Here is a 12704-nt window from a genome sequence, read left to right as displayed (position 1 = left end):
TGTAAATTTTTTTTCTCTCGAATTTCGGTTTTTAAGAGATGCTAAAGGTGTGAAAGCTCATTAAAGTTTCAGGAGTAAACAAACATGTCATTAGAAAGGCCGCGCTGCTTTATCCTACCGCAGTTGCGTTTCTCAATGCTGGCTCAACTAAAAATTTGAAAAATTAATTGAATAACACTGCTGATGTAGGTTCCGGGGGCTGTGCCAGACCGAGTATACGTTTTGTGGTTCTCGTCTGTGCGCACACACGCATTTGCATGCGCTGCCTTAAAGAAACCTGAACGGCGTTTGGCTGCATCTTGAAACGAGCCCTATTAATTTATATAGGCTCGAAGGCACAGTAGCACGCTCGTTCGGTGCTATACGGTAATGAAATGGCCCCTATTTCTTGTTCTGCCGTCGGTCGAGCCCATTGACTTGTTCCTGTTTTCGCAGCATCGCCTTGGTTCCGCGCAATTTTCTCCGCGCAGCCGCAACAGTTTTGTAAGACATTTAAAGGTGTCTTTCGCATCTTTTATTAGAAATTATGGACGCAGCCATAGAACTTGCTTTAGAGTCGTTGCATGCGGCTGAAGCGCCACGCTCGACACAGTAATGGGTTCCAGTTTAATTAAATTATGATTATGGCCTTCTGGTGTGCCGCTAAGCGACAACCACACCTTAGCTCACCGAAAAAGAAGGGTCGTTAAGCGCACGCTTGAAAACAAGAAAAAAAAAGATCACTATAGTGCATAAAAAGTTTGAAGTTGCGAGAGCGATGTTCTTCGGCCATATTTTCTTCTTTCGTTTATAACCAAAGAATATTTTACATCGTGTTTATCAGTTCTTTGTTGTTTCGCTCTTATCCAGGTCGCCCGCAAACGTACATACCGCGCTGCATTGTTTTTTTTTTCTTCCTAGCTGTTCTTGTACAAGATCCTTCGCGAATGCTCAAAGAAAAACAAAAAGGTTCAATGGAACGTAGGCACGTCTCCGCGGCTGGCAGCGAAATCCGTTCAGCGGCCCGTGTACACGCACCGGCATTTCGCAATGGCCTACTTTCAAGAACTTTGCCGAAGCTTGGCGAAAGGCACTGGGAGCACCATGCCAAGATGCACTCTTGTAGTCATCCGGGGCTGCTTTGCCCGAGTGCTGCGGACGTCGCCGTGTTCTCGAGGCATAAACTTGGCGAGGCAAGACCGTTCGGCTGTGTGAGCTCTTCGCGCAACGGGATTGCAGTCCCGAGAGCGAAGCAGGCAGACAGGACTACATGTAGATTACGGCTCTCCCCGTGCGTGCCTGTATTCTCCTTCGCCGTCTGCGTGTTCCGTTCCGAAGCGGAGCTTATGAGCGCAGGCCGTACGCGGTGCTGTGCACCGCCGCTCGCACAGTCAACCCGTCATTTGCCGCATTCGCTGCTTTCGGCACCACTCTGAACAACTTTCGCGTTCTGAATTATGGGGAAAATGGGCGCTTTAGAAACAGTGCAGTTGGCGTCCTAAATGCCCTCCACCATGTTCGCGTGCTCTTGAATGCGCAGACTGAATAATGACGCCTGAAATTAACCGAGCCGCGCGACGACTTCATTTATGCTGTGACGTTTTTTGTTGGCCCTTTCAGGCAAACTGCTGTTCTCGCCGCTCTTTAGACGTCTAGGCGTCGTCTAATGTTAGGGGTGTTTTCTCAACACATGAAGTCACAGTACGTATTAACTTTCTCATTCATAACCGAGCAATTAACTGAAGTTTACTTCAACGTTTATCCCTTAGTGCGCTTAGTATCACAAGTAGCACAAATTCCCTGAAAACTCAATTTGCTCGTACTGTTCCGACTGCAAAACATTGCTTTGGCTTTGTCATGTGAGTGCAGCCTGCTCGAGGCAGCTGTTGTAGCTATTAATGGCCAGTAAGGTGTCAAGAGTTGAAGGCATCAAACTGAAATAGCTTAATCATATTCAAACTTGGCTGTGTAAGCCTGCAAATGACGTCGCCGCGCCACGCAGAGCTAGCGCATCATTCCGATAAAGCCTATTCGTAAGGAACAGCGTCCTGTGGCAAGCGCTTCCGCGAGTGCGAGAGAGAGGGAGGGAGAGAGAGAGAGAGAGAGAGAGTGTGTGTGTGTGTGTGTGTGTGTGTGTGTGTGTGTGTGTGTGTGTGTGTGTGTGTGTGTGTGTGTGTGTGTGTGTGTGTGTGTGCTGAACCATGAAACTGTTAGACCACGAAGGTGTATCGTCAAGTGACGATAAACCCGGGGCATTCGTTTCCGGACGTTTGTGTAGTGGCATGGATTGCCAGGACAGGGTGCTGAACACAACCAGAAAATGTACGAAACACCTGGGGTTTCAGTGATGGTGGCATTTCCTTTGGCAACTTAGATGAAACCTAAGTGTACGCTTTAAACGCCGAAGCGAAGGCTGATTCAAATCGCATGCCTGCAGATGTCAAGCTTATTCTGTCGCTTAATAACAAGACTCACTCGTAAGTGCGAATAAAGGTGTTTTTTTTCCCGTTCCCGGCAAACTGATCACCGAAAAGAAAGAATCAGAGCGCACAATGTGATGGTAAAACCATGCAAAACATGTTCCACTGCTGTGGAATTTAGCGCCATAGTTTCACTAAGGTTGAGCGTTGGGCTAGTTGGTGCGGCATAATTCGATGTTTCACAGCGCTAGGAACGAGGACGACATTGCCCTACTTTCATGCCATACTGTGACGATGTGGCCAAAATATTTCCACAGCCGCTCTCCTTTTATTAAGACTGGTTAGGCCTACCATTTCGGTCTTGAAAAGTGCGTGCTTTGAGTCGCTAATATCGCACATGAAGGATTTTATAATATGCAGTGCTTTTCATAATTTCATTCCGCCGTCTGAGCACGGTCGAAGCGTTAAGGACGCTTAAAAAATTTTTTTTTATGCGCATTCAACCAAATGATGCAAGTCACGCGTGTAGACTCCTGTAGTACTCCTGTAATCAATGGCGTGCATCGCTGCCATTAAAAGCTATAATTTTGAATTACTTTATTTGATTATCTTGGTTCGTTATGGTTCATTATCTGTTGGCTTGATATGGTTGTACTTAACAAAAAACAGGCCCCTCAATCCATTGCTTTCATTCCGCTTATTTTTGAAGTACGATGTATCAGCCCACTTGCTGCTCGTTGGACCAATGTGATCACACTCAATTTATGGCAGAGGTAAATTCACCATTTAGACCGTTCTTCCAGGCACGGCTACAGAACGAAAATTCTCTTTCCATTAGCCATGGATTCCACTTGAAGTTCATGTTTTTCCCTAATCTACTGAGCTTTGCTTGGCTGCGGCGGCCGCATTTTCTATGGAGGCGAAAAGGCTTGAGGCCCGTGTACAAATATATTTAGGTGCACATTAAAGAACCCCAGGGGGTCGAAATTTCCGGAGCCCTCCACTACGGCGTCCCTCATAATCATGTCGAGGTTTTGGGTTGTTAAACCCCAACAATTATTATTATTATTATTATTATTATTATTACTGCGCTTTGCTTATATCGTTGTCGTTTCTTCTCTTTTTTTTTTTTTAATTTGCGCATGCTTCCATCATCAACATCATCAATCACATGGAGAAACTTAGTGCGACGTCAAAAGAAAAAAGAAAAAAGAACATGACAAGTACTTTGAAAAGCAAAAGACACGCCAGGAGAATCATGCGGGTATGTGCAGCACGTATACTGACGGGCACTCGGCCCGGCGGCTATCGCGAGGAATGAAGGAGCATAGGAGACCCTTGAGCGTGCACGTACTTTAGCGCAAAATTATTTCACCCAGTGAGACGAACATATCAGCGCACTGTGCCCATCGCGAGAAGCAGCCCGAGGGCGCCGACCGCAGCGTCGAGCGCCGTTCACACGTTGCACAATGGCAGTTCGAAAAGGGAGCGGGCCAGTCAGGTCCCTTGTCTCAGGTGAAACGTTACTCGAGTGCCCGGACAGCTGAGATGGCGCCATCTGCCCGCACCATCTCGGCCGTGCTCTTCAAGAGCACGCGGCCCAAACGGGGCCGACCCTATCGTGCCGGGCGCCTAACGGTAATGATAAAGTTAACCAGGTTCCAGAAACACATTCTGCTGCCGCACTTTCTTTCTAACGACGGTCGCACCTTGCTGATGATACGGCAGGGAAGGTCCAGGCGCCAAACCTGTTTCTCTCAATTTTCTTTCTCGCTCCGTTTCCTTCTTCCTCTTCTCCACTTTTTTCTCTGCATCGTTGCACCTAGAGCTCGCGTGTGGCGTGCGTTTAAGACACCGAGCGGGTCCTTGTTACTTCGCGTTTATGCCTTCTTGGAAGTTTGCTTTCTTTTCTTGTTTCCCTTGCTCCTTATTTGCCTTTTGTGCTCGTGGTCCTCCATGATGGGTGATGGCGGGCCGGGGTCGGTAATGACCTGAGTCCGTGCAAATTTGCAGCCGCATCTCATCAACATTGGACTAACCTGGCCTGTGACTCAGTGTTTTGCATAATAGCATCGCAATTGCGTGCCTGCTGCGTTCGCTGTTTCGTAGGAGCTCATTTTGTTTTCTTTTTTGCATATTCTTATCTCTTTGTTTTCATAGTTTTCTTGCCGCGGTCCGCTCTTTTTGGTGCATTGTTTTATTGTTTGACGCGTTATCAAGAATTCTCTCTCGCTTAATCTTCTCTCGGTATGAGACAAAATGTGCGATAATGTGACGCTTTTTTTTAAACTGTAAATGATAGTTGGGATGAAATGGAAATGTAACGTCGAACATACGCACAAAGCACACACATATATTAATGTCATATCGGTGTGTGAGGAACTTTCTTTTTGGCGTATCCAAGGACTGACAGCGCTCGAGCACGGTTTAAAAGATGACCCCTTACATGCAGGCTCTGTCGCTGCATAGTTGTACTGCTGAGAAGATAGAACCCCGAACGAGGCGGCCATATTCCGAAGAGCACGCGCGGAATGCAAAAACTCTCGTGTGCGAGCTTCGGGTGCTCCTTAAGAAAACCATGCATGGTCCTCTCTCCTAGCCGGAAACATACGGCATTTCTCATCACTAGACTTTGACTTCAGGACGCAGAACTTAAGGTTCTGAAATGTTGCACACGACCAACACACATATTCGATATAACGTCCGTCCCGCCGTATCGCCACATCTCCACTCCTTTGTAGAAACTCCTAACCGAAACAAAGAACTTGAGGTAATGAGCTCAAATATTTCATTTTGTCGGCTAAAGTACTCAGCGTGCCCCCCCCCCCCCTCCCTTTCCCCAGTATAGTCTCAATGTGTGATACGCGGACATTCCGTAGTATAGTACTGTGCGAGATTGATCATTGCTTTGCATACAAGCGCACAGAGAGAGAGAGAAAGATATACAGGAAGGGCAAATATATGCCTGCTGACCGGATGCGCTTCCTGTTAGTTGCCTGTTAGTTGCAGAGACCTGTCGACGTGAGATATTGCAGCAACGCTCTCGTTGCTTTCTGCGCCAACAGCGCACATGGTTATGACTCACGGATCTTCTTCGGAGTACATCGCTTCCTTCAAAAATTTCCCGAATGAAACGGTCTGTTCTAGTGCGAATAGTTGATAAGAAAAGAGAAAGAAAAGAAAAAAAAAAAAGCAGTGCAGGAATGGCCTAAGAAAGGGTCCGGTACTGACACTAACAACAAAATTTTTATCGTAACATAATTACTGCACTACGAAAAGACACGTACGATTAATATAAATACAACTTAGTGTTCTTTTGCGCATGATAAGTAGCGAATAAGCTGAACAATAAAAAAATGAAGACATCGGAAAAGCTTGCGTGGAAGTGATCAGAGAAAATCACTCCGATGTCAATAATATTCGCCATTGAATGAAGGGAACTGAATAGGTAGATTCACCGATTACTGAATTTGTAAGGTCTCTTACATCGGAAGTTCGCGCTCATGACTACAATTTAGCCCATTCATACTATCCTAGAACAGTTGTTCACAGCTGCGTACATACAACCCAATGCAGTGCTATAGGTGGCTGTCTCTTGCCTGCTCAGAGACCTTGATTGAACGTTTGCGCAACCTGTCACTTACACAACGCCCCGTTAGCCTGAAATAGAAACTCCCACAGAAGAACGGAGACCGGTAAATAACATTAAAACACTTAACCCGCCATCGTACACGGTGTGCCAGCCATTTTCATTTTCATTGTATCCTGCAGCCAACCATCTTCGTCCCCTCGTTCGTTACGCTTGGCTCAGGCACAATACAATGTGAGGTTTAAAAAAGTGTATTTTAACTGAGATTGAACCAATGATCTTGTCTTTTAAAGGGCGCATTCTAATTGATGGTACGCAACCGCTTGGCCCAAGTGCGCTCGTAATAAGTTCATGCTGCCAAAAAGGACGACGGTTGCCGGCTGGTCTCGTCAAGCGCACCGTGTACAACAGCATCCGGCCGTGCGCAGCTGCGTGCTGCGCCATGATCAATACATGCAATATGATTCGATTTGCTTACTAAAGTGACGTATATTCTGTAAGGGGGTTGATCAAAAATCGGGTCAGCTCAGCAAAAGCCACTTTGCCGAGGGTCTGCTAAAGGGTCGCGTATCGCCTGCCCAAAATCAAAACGAATGGTGTTCCCAACACCAGTTGATTGTTTCCTCTTGCAATTAAGCTGAATGCTCTTAAGTTAAAGGGAGGCCACATAGTCCAGCCGTTCCCAAACCACCTTCTGTGACACTGTAGTTCTGTTTCTTTGCGGGAAGGAGTTATAGTCTCGCAATCGCATGGGATTCTCTAAATGTGTTAAATCGTAAGGAGCTCTATGACTGCTGCTCGCAGCAATTAAGTAAGCCAGCTGATGTTTTTTTTTCCCCTTTCTCCATCTACGCGTTCCAATGGTAATGGCGGACCTTACAACGGGTCGTAAATACGGCAATATAAACGTGTATCTTTCTCGAAGTTCTTGTTCTTACACTTGTCCCACTAATAAATACCTGCGAACCGCTTCATATCGACAAGTGAAATGTGCGCACTTGGTAGATCTTGTTAAAGCGGGCCGTGCGAGCACAGGAGTCTATATACTCGTCGTCTAACGGCAGTTAAAATCACGACTGTTTCGTTACGTTTATTTTATCTTATTATGATTATTCCACCCAAATACAATGCCTCTGTCACGTTGTGTCAGTCGCATGTCGTTCCGGTTTTTCGCTTTGCTTGACAATTTCGCAGAGAACGTTCCCATTTACCGACGCGTACATTATGAAAGGGATTTCAGCCGGTTTAACAGGCACGCTGCTTAGCTGCTGCGGTTTGCTTTGCTTCACAGCTGCCCGGAGCTAATTATCGACTGCGTCCGAGAGCTCCCCAAACAAATGACGGGGATTACAACATCCCGAAATGAAATATGTCATGGGCCGGCGGGGGTGCATTTCGAAAGACGCCCTCACTTGCTTTATTTATTTTTACATCTATATGATTTCCATTTAGCGCAATGCGGCCTTATTAATATCGTCCTCGTATTCGCTTTGAGGCGACAAATTTCCTCGTCAGACGTTCATTATTGCGGACCCTCTGAATGTTACAGACGGCCATCTTGTTTTTATCTTTTTAATTGAGCTCCGGAATTCTCAAATTAGCCATAATTTTTTGCCATTTATGTTGTTTTATGGCTTTATCGGGCACCTTTCGAGGCGAAAATAAGTTGCAGGCATTCAACAATGAAACTTTAAAAAGTTGGTGCACATGTTAGAGAGGAATTACTGAATGAAGAAGCACCTATTGAAATATTCAAACATGCAGGGGGGGGGGGGGGGACAGCGGTTTGACTGAGGTGGATTACAGAATAAAATTTTATTAAAGGGGCTGACAACCGGGCCCAGAACGTCTGATGAGATTTTAATGGAGACGAAGAGACCATGATTTATAGTGCTAGAATTGAGGGTGCTGTTCGTGGTTTTACGTAGGAACTGTAGGTTTAAAATTGGTACGAAAAGTCGAGAAGCAAGGTGTGCGCACCATTTAAAATTGCTTTCTTGATATTATGCATAAACAATTGCGGTTTTATTTTATGCCTGTTGCAATTTGCGCGCTAACAAGTCCCGTCGCCTTTGAAACAGCGAGCGGAATGTCATAACCGTGGTGAGCCTCACGGCGTGGTGGCGAACACGAGTGCTTTCCAACGCGTACTAGCTTTCGAGTGAATTCTCTGGTCTCTTTGTTAGATACAAAATACATCGATTATTTGTTCCCTAAGTGGGTCTCAGGACTACGTAAGCACAACTACTGGCTAATCCCACCAATGCCGGCGTAGAATCGCAACCGCGCTCAACTCTGATTCCGCCAAGTTTGCAGTGTACGATTTCATGAACACGCTCGTGACTGCAAACTGAAATAATCTGACGAAAAATGATTTGGCTGCTTTTCGCGTTATCAGTATAGGATCGGCCACTTTAGCCGGTAGGTTTACGTCACATCACTTGCTTGTTGGTGAGGTTCACGCGGCGAACCTACCGAGGTATGCCATAAAAAGATACACGCCGACTCTCATCAAGGAGTTGTCTAAGTGATGCGTGAACATAGAGTTTTAGGGGCGAAGCACCTTAGGGTCTCGGCGTGTCGGCGTGTCGGCGTGCATCGTCGTCCGCTGTCGGGACGGTCCATTTGCTTGAGCGCAAGAGAGGGCGCCACCACCTCAGCGCTCGCCGTATGGCGAGAGAGAGCGAACGGCGCGCGTTGACTATGGAAACGCTCTTTCTGCGATGAACGCTGAACTACCAGCTCGCAACGAACGAGAACGCGCCCTCGCCCGCGAGAGACAACGCCGACACAGGCAGCGTCTGCTAGAGAGTTTCTTGATTGGAAAAATGTGGCAGATCCCACGCGTTCTGGGAATCGGTTTCATGCGAAGCAGTCAGCGAGTACTTCTATGCTGTATTTTATGGCTTTGAGCCAAGCTTTACGAGGTGGATCCAGGTGTTTTTTGTAAGTGGAGTAGCTGTGTGCACATCAAGGGCTAACCAGGCACGTCGACAACACTGGCGTTTCAAGGGTAACTTACGGGGCTACGTAACGTCAGCCCTCATGTTAGAGCAGATAAGTCAGTATTATCGAAACTAAGTGCACTTTATGGTGCAATCATGTGGATTTCATACGTAACTTTCGTTAATGTATTCCTCCGGGGTCGAGCAGTGCTTCAATATAGCTTGCTGAATCATAGGAATACAAATGTAATGTTTATTAGACTGCTATAAAAGCGGAGTCAACACTGGAGCCACAGACGTTAATCTGATATGACGCCTCCCTTATAAAAATGGATTTGGACAATCTATAGTCCGTCTAAACCATTCTTTAAACAGTCTATAGGCTGTCTAAATCAATTTTTAAGGGCTGTATGCAGGAGTAGATATGTGGTGTTTATTGCTTTCTTGTAAAATTACATAGCCAGCTCCACAACCACAATTGGCGTTGCACCGACATTACGCCTGCATAGATTGTTTTTCCCAACCTGTTTATATACCTGGCGTGGCTCTGTACCTACGTGGTAGAATGCCCGATTGCCACGCAGAATGCTTGGGTTCGATTCATGCTGGGATCATAATTGTTATTATTTCCATTCTTCGGGTAAATGCTGCTGACGTTGGCTTTTCTTAACGCTCTCGTATTGAAGTTACCAATGTCTGTTCTCTCGGTTCCTGGGTAGATATAAACTGTTAATCACCTCTGGCGCATACCCGTACACCGCGGCCCGTGGTAAACGGGTATGTGCCACACGTGACTGCAGGAAAGGGTTTGACGACGCACGTGACAGGATTTTCACGTTATTCAATCCATCATGACTCAGTCCATCAACCATTCACTACTTCAATTAGAGGTATATTGCGTAAAACCCGGTTCACTGATATTTCAATGTTCCGTAAGTGGACCCGTGGTTAGGTTAGAGCGCCTTACTTCAAGTCTCCGCCTTTCTCGTGCGCTACTGATAGTGTTTTTGCAAGAGTTTAACAAAAATAAAAAAACAACAAAAATTTTGAGGCATTCGCTGTTTTGTTAGATTGGGCAGTGGCATAGTCCAACAAGAAATATGATCGCGTTCCTTGCAATACCAATGGTCTTCGTCATGAGAAATTAAGTTTTGCGCAGCTCAATGACACTTCCTTGTCAGGGGAAGGGGAATCATCTGCACATATTAGCCATATATCGTGGAAATAAATGGAATGCGTCAAAAGCGCAGAAGCTGTATAACAGATCGTCGACTTCCCAGGCACACGAGAATTTCCCTATGGATGCATGAGCGCAATGATGACCACCGAGCGAGTGGGGATCCCTGACCAAGACCCTCCATGAGCTCTCCATTCTCAACGCTACTGAAATATAGGCACTGAAGTCGCTTTCACAATACCGAGGCCGTTGCCTTCGCTGAATGCCACTGATAGACATTTAGTGCTCCCATTGGAAACAACAGGTTCCCGTCCTTAGCATGTTGTCTAGCACGATAAACGTTATCAGTACAGCGACACAAAAAAAAGTAAATATTAATTAGCTCAATCTGAATGGCATGCGAGGCAGTAACCCCACAACTGGGTCATGTTTCAAAGTGCGTAGATACTGCGTACCTCTTACGTACGTTGAAAAAATCTGTTAACAGGGGGTGGGTGCTCGAGCCGACGCTTCGACAATTGGCTTGTCTTCTTCAAGGCTGGAACTGATGTCCTTAGCTCTCGTGTGTGTACTACAATTTCACGCACTTAACCGACAAAAGTTTGATTAGTGGCTTCGTCATTTGCTTTGCCAAAACCAAGTCTTATACACACGAGAGCTAAGGAAACCAGTTCCAGCCTTGAAGAAGACAAGTCTGCTTGTCGAAACGTCGGCTCGAGCACCCACCCCCTGTTTACGGATTTTTTCATCGCAAGCGTCCAGCTTCCACTTTCTGCCGTTTCTTACATACATTGTACGAGTGGCTACTGGAAAGTACTGCCTGTGGTGGTAAGTATGCAAGCCACTCGCGTGCATGTAGGCCCAGCTGCCTAAGAGCCGTGTTACGGAGCTCCTGTAGCGCTCTCCACGGACTTTGAAGTTATACTGTTTCAAAATGAAAGTTCGAAAGCGTTTCCGATGCTGCAAGCCCTATATCCTAGCCGCAATGCCCTGTGGCACGTCTACTCATGCGCATGTACTCATTGCGTGTGCTCATGTGTGGTGTGTTCACATGCATTCAAACCTAAGGTTCATAACAAGACGGCTATGAATCTTTTAATGGCGTTTCACCGTGAACCAGTGCTTTGTTTACGTACTAATTACGTGCTATTTTTTTCCATCCCTAGGCAGGTGAATCACTCCGAGGATGCGGGGTACGCGCTTTTGAGTGGGAAACCACTCAAGGTGCAGGTGTTCGAGCACGCCGGCGTCGCCATCGTTGTGTCCCTCAACCCCAACGATTTCTATTTTTGCTACAAAGCTGCCGCGCGGCGGCGGATTCCGCTCAAGACGCACGGAGCGTCGACGTCGGGAATCAAGTGAGCGACATGCTTCCTTTTGGTTAATTCTTTTGTCTTTCGTCCTCTTTCCGAAGACATTCGAGACCTCTTCAACATTAACCATGGTACTCTTCTCGTGACAAAAAGGGAGCACGGCGTACCGTTTTTGTCACATGCATTACTGTCTTTCGCCGCCGAGTTCCAAAACCGCACTACAATTTTACGCACTTAACCAACAAAAGTTTGATTTGGCTTCGTCATTTGCTTTGCCAAAACAGAGTCTCTAGGCTGGTTTGATCATACGAGCGTCATTCGTAGACGGGTGCGAGTACTTCGTGACGGGTCACGACCTAACACCGGCGGCGATAGTTGTGATCGATCGGGCACATTGTAAGTTAACCAGCACAACACACTACGACGAAGAACGAGAACAGACAAGACCAGAGCTGTGGGTTCGTGTTCCAGATCGTCATCTTACAACAGTGTAAGGTGACGCGTTGATGTTACAGTGCACCGTAACAGTGCATTGTCATTTATCAGACCATTGCTCGGACAATATACCATGTCTTGGCACTCCTTGGTCACAGCTGGCCCTTTCACCAGAAAACGCGATATATCATCATCATTAAGATGACGTGCACTGTAAGCTGACGAGCGTCCCCCATAATCATACCGGGGTTTTGGGACGTAAAACCCCAACAATTATTATTATGTAAGATGACGAGAAACACTTCCGTGTTCTTCGTCGTCGCTTTTTTTTTCTTCCTCTTTTTGTTTTGTGCTGGCTAACTTGCAGTATGTAACACCGACTTGCCCAAACCGAAGCACTCCCCAACGAATCTGGGCACCCATCTTAGACGCGAGAAGCTTCACTCGTCTGATTCCCATTACCATGCAAATGCGATCCGCACTTCACATTCGTAGGAGTGAACATATTTTTTAGCGTGAATGCATGGACGTCAGTAGAGAAAGCTGTATTATAATAAAAAGTAAAGCGACGACAAAATTGTTGCTTCTGTAATATTATTAGTTTTTTTTCTTTACTTATATGTTTCCAAACTATGCTTGAACAATAATGCATAGTAAAAGGGCTTCGTCATTGCGTTGTGCCCGTTGTGCCTTCCCTTGCTACGGGGCCTGTCGTATTCATCTCTTGCAGTAAACGTCGTTCATTACGTTCTTTGATCTTCAATTACTTGTATAATTCAATTACTTCGCTAGCCAATCTATTATAATTGTTTCTGCTGAAGCATATACGCCATTATTATTATTATT

The 12704-nt window shown here is 46.1% G+C and overlaps 1 protein-coding gene across 1 annotated transcript in view; it reads left to right on the top strand.

Moving 5' to 3' along the window:
* The window catches only part of LOC119382025 (hemicentin-2), a 283040-nt gene extending 271571 nt beyond the window's left edge, over positions 1-11469 (top strand). The window contains exon 14 of the mRNA XM_037649767.2: positions 11277-11469. The gene's annotated coding sequence lies outside the window, so the exon portion shown is untranslated. The remainder of the gene's footprint in view (positions 1-11276) is intronic.
* The last annotated feature ends 1235 nt before the right edge of the window (positions 11470-12704 follow it).

This window comes from Rhipicephalus sanguineus, chromosome 1, assembly GCF_013339695.2.
Source record: "Rhipicephalus sanguineus isolate Rsan-2018 chromosome 1, BIME_Rsan_1.4, whole genome shotgun sequence".
Taxonomy (NCBI): Eukaryota; Metazoa; Arthropoda; class Arachnida; order Ixodida; family Ixodidae; genus Rhipicephalus; species Rhipicephalus sanguineus.
Note: the sequence above shows the minus strand (reverse complement) of the source record. Positions and strands in the feature narration are given on the sequence as shown.